General features: G+C 44.3%; 1 long non-coding RNA gene across 1 annotated transcript; it reads left to right on the top strand.

Annotated features, from left to right (window-relative positions):
- Nucleotides 1-372: 372 nt before the first annotated feature.
- Nucleotides 373-4,275, top strand: LOC104867545. Its single transcript, XR_781789.2, has 6 exons — nt 373-422; nt 1,723-1,757; nt 1,851-1,994; nt 2,246-2,375; nt 3,786-3,922; nt 4,196-4,275. It is a non-coding gene; the product is annotated as an uncharacterized LOC104867545 (long non-coding RNA).
- Nucleotides 4,276-4,599: the final 324 nt, after the last annotated feature.

The following is a 4,599-nucleotide window of genomic DNA, read 5'->3' as shown; positions in this document are numbered from 1 at the left end:
TCTCAGTGTCCCTACACTGCACACTCCCAAATGGCTACAATGGGAGTTGTACATTTTGTTTATTTTAAATAGCAACCCCACACGCACTCCAGCCATGTGATATAGCTCACTGTGTATGAAAAGAAGCTAGGGTTCACACTAACGGTGGAAGATCGTGAAGGAAACGCCAGGCCGTGGAAGAAGCATGGTGCCAGCAACCCCGCCTCACTGTGCCCCCTCTGGTCCTCAGAGTCTCTTCAGTCTGGAGAGCCACTTGTGGAGCCCAGCGTCCTGCGCTCAGCCCACAAGCCACATGTGGCTCCACTCACTGTCCCTGTTGACTCAACCCGCCTCTTCCTCCCCGGCTCCTCAGGAAGCAGAGCCCTGCCTGGCAACAGTTGCCATGGGGAGAGACTTCTTCAACAGCATCAGAGGCCTCACTAGTGAGTAGGAACCAACCTGGCAGTAAGGACTTTTCTAAAGGAGAAAGACTCCCCTTCCACATTGCCTGACTTTTCTAAAGAAGAGACATAGTTCCCTGAGGATTGAAGTGATTTCTGATTGATAGGGTAGTTTGTTATTTTAGGCATTTGACATTAGGTTTTGTTCATAACAAGATTTGCCTTTTCACTCAGATATCAAGAGAAATAGGAAAACCTTCAGGTCCTTCATGTTTTAGGAAGAATTTTGGGTCATTACGACCTCATTGAGGGATTCAACATACAACATTCTCCAAAACACAACGATTAAAATTATCCAAATATTCCTTTTGTAACCATTGCGATCTTGACAATCAGCCTTGGAATGGGGAGTTTTCTAATAAAACAAAAAAACTCTTTTATTCACTCTTGGGAATTCAGTTGCCAATGCATTTTCCCCCTCCATTAGCTAAAGTACTGGCAAATGTAAGATGTCTTTACACCTCCCTACCGCTCTACCACTGTCAACAAAACAAAACAAAAACATCTGTCCATGAAAATCAGAATGACAATGTTGGACCTTTAGGCTAACTGTGGATCCAAATTAAAGTGCTTTCATGTAAGGCGGCTTTTTCTGGAAAGCCGGAATTGCGTGCTTAGGAGAATTTAAGGGTGCTCATCTGGTACACTGGCTGTCCCAGGCGACAGTGGGCAGGGAGAAGGCCCGGCACTGCAGGAATCTACCCCTCTCACACGAAACTGAGAGAGCCTATTTCCTTTAAGAGAATGCTGATTGCACTTGGGCTTAGTTTTCCATTGCTGCTGTAACAAATTACTACAAATTCAGTGACTTAAAGAACAACAAAAGTATTTTCCTATAGCTGTGGAGGTGGGAAATCTGAGAGACCAGTTTCTCTGGACTACAGTGAGGACCTCATGAGGCCTGCTTTCTGCAGGCTTTAGGGGGAAATCTATTTTCTCATCTTCTCCAGCTTCTAAAGATAACCTGTGGATGGAATCCATGGCTAAGTGCATACTAGGCCACTAACCTACATCCTCAGTCCTTTAAAAAAATTGTTTTTTACTGTAAGAGAGGTGTATCAGCAAAATTCCTTTTGCCATGTGACATAACACGTTCTCAGGTTTCTGGGATTAGGTGGCCATAATTCAGTATTCACAGGTGGCTGTAGCTCCATTTAAAGACCACTTTTGGGCCAAGGATTTAGCTCAGTGGCGCCGTGCCTGCCTGGCAAGCACAAGGTGCTGTGTTTGATCCCTGGTATCAAGGAAAAGAAAAGAACACATTTACAAGCTTCTCTTCCAGATACAGCTGGAATATTCAAATTTGGCCAGCATAAGGTAAGCAGGGGCACTTGTGGGAAGAATGTTTACAAGATGTGCATGTCTCTTTCAAGTGTGTTCTTTCGTTCTTATCCTTTTCTTCACATCCAGACTCAGGCACGACGGCTGGAGTTCAATAGCTGCATTGCAGCCCGAGGTGACACCAGGAGTGTAACCCACGTCTATGACAGAAAAGCACGGAGTGGCCTTTAGAGGATCCCTATCCCAGCCCAAACCAGCAAACAATGGCCTTTTGTGAGTGACAAAGCCAACTCACAAGCGGCACTCAAGCCAGAGCAATTCTTGCCTGACACTGATAACCTGATTGGGGAAACGGACCCGTCAGGTGGTCTGTGCGTTGAGGTCGCCCTGCACTGTGTTCCTCTATGTTATTTGGGCCTTTGAGCTTGGTTTATTTATTTCCTTTTGGTGCTGGGAATTCAGGCCAATCCGGGCCTTGCACGTAGCTCTCCCACTGAGCTGCACCCCCTGCCTATCACGCTCAGGTTAGCAAAAAGAAGACTGTGGGCTCCTGTAACTGCGACCTAAAGTGAGGACCACGCTGGCGCCCGCTGACTTAGGACGCAGGCCTCCTCTGTTCCCGGAGGGCCCCCGCTGTCAGGCTGGCCTCTGGCGGTGAGCTGGGGGCAGTGTTCCCATCCCCCTTTCCACCCATGTCACCTCACTCCCCGGAAGAGGGGAGATCCCTTTTCTGGAAGCAGCCCGGGGTGTCGTGGCCTGCCCTGGAGGGCGGAAGGGTGCAGGTCTGAGCCGGTCTCCAGGGGGCAGGAGCATGGGATAGAATGGTGGGTCTGATTGGTGCCAGCCGGAATCTGCCCCTCGGACAGAGGTGGAGTCTGTCCCGCAAACACAGTGCGGCTGGAAACACGGGTGGGGGTGTCGTCAGAAAGCACCAACAAGCGTGTGGATTTGGAGGAGGAGGTCTAGGAAAACATAAGGTGTGGGACAGCAGTTTCTTAACAGACTTCTCCAGGAACGGAGAAAGAGTATTTGAGCCTTCTCCTGGGAACAGGAAGAGCTTGCCCCTGTGGTTATATAGAGAGAGAGACTCAGCATGGGTGTGTGGGTGTGTGTGTGAGAGAGAGTGTGTGCGTGCACGTGAAACCAGTGTAAAACCTCACAAGTTTCAGACCTGGTTTTCGCTTTCCTTACTCGTGTACACACAATTCACATACATTTATATACCCCACGTATTATGTTGGATAGGTTTGTGTGTTTTGGGGGGCTTTTGGTTTTGGTTTTGTTGTCTTGCTTTGTTTTTGAGACAGGTTCTCACTATATAGTTCAGGCTGGCCTTGAGCTCACTATGTGATCCAGGCTAGTCTCAAACTCATGGCGATCTTCCTGCCTCAGCCTCCCAAGTGCTGGGATTACAGGTGTGCACCAGCACTCCTGGCAGGAAAGGTTCTTACTGAATCCAAAACAGAGTAAATTTTATTTAATTTCTTAATTTTTCAAAAATACAGAAAAGAGACATCAATGTGTCCATGACTGGGATTAAACAGGAATATATATATATATATATATACTAATAATAGTATGTTATGCATCGATAGCAGCAACAGCTTTTCCAGGTTCTGCAGTCATCTGAACAAAATTATAGACATTCAGCACATTCCATTAAAAAAAAAAACAAAGAAAAGAATAATATCCAGACAACAGCAAAGTTCTGTTGCTGCTGTGGGAGGCTGGGGTGAAGGGAGGGCAGGTACAAGGGGAAAAATGAGAATCAAGACCTATTATGTAAAGGTACAGAATCCCAATGATGAATGTAATTGTATCGTATACCTAGATTGTACCAATAAACTCAATAAAAAGAAAAAAATTTTTAAAAATTTTAAGGCTAGATAGATAATAGTGATGGTGATAAATATTAATAACATCAATATTTAAGCATCTTCCATATTTCAGACTCTAAATCTTTTATATGCATCAAGAACTGAAAAGGAAAAAAAAAGAACTGACAAGGGTCTGAAATTTTATGCTGCCTATAAGCTAACAACTTATTCTGCCACTGTTTCGTAGATGTGGAATCGTGGGTTAGAGACAAGAGTCTTTGCTGCATACGACACAATGAGTAATGTGAGCTTCAGCGTGTTCACACTGGTTCCACTCGTCCCCAGTGCCAGAGGGATGTCACATATCGGCCCAGATGGATAATGGTACGTTTAGTGGGTTGTGTTTCGGGGGGAGGATCTGCAAGGTTACAGAGTTCAAACTGTGAATAATTAAGGATAAGCCTGCCCTTTGCTCCAGAAACAATGTCTCAACTTTCTGAGGCTGTTCTCTATAAAATGTTATTGAAGTGATTGTGCAAAATGAAGATCATTCAGCGTCCTTCCTCATAAGTTATATAGAAGTGGGAGAGATCTTGGACATTTGTCTCCTAATGGTATTAATTAACTTACTTAATCCTCTTTATTTTATAAACACAGAAACTAAATCACCAAGAGTTTAAGAAATTTACCGAAAATCATCCAGTGAATTAATAATAGAGCCAGGCATACTGGTTAATTTTCCAGGACATCTAAAGATTATTGATAAAGAAACACTCTTCAGTTCTGCCATTGTAGAATAAGTAATAAAATCTATTTTCATCATCATTTAAAACTGCAGTCCCTTTGAATTTATTAAGCTGTTCCATTTGCATAAGAAAAAACTGTATCTGTATAGCACTGTGGTTAAAGAGAATGTATTCCATGAACAGTTATTTGAGGAAGCCAGGATGCTTTCCAGGGATGGGGTTGAAAATGAAACCAGCCAAGCTGTCAAAGGTTTCTAGACAATCTGCATGTCAGAACTAATATAGAAATTTGACGCTGTTGTCAATTTGATCGAT

Source organism: Fukomys damarensis, unplaced genomic scaffold (assembly GCF_012274545.1).
Source record: "Fukomys damarensis isolate Sample0158 unplaced genomic scaffold, DMR_v1.0_HiC HiC_scaffold_26, whole genome shotgun sequence".
NCBI lineage: Eukaryota > Metazoa > Chordata > Mammalia > Rodentia > Bathyergidae > Fukomys > Fukomys damarensis.
This window is presented reverse-complemented; position numbering and strand designations above follow the sequence as displayed.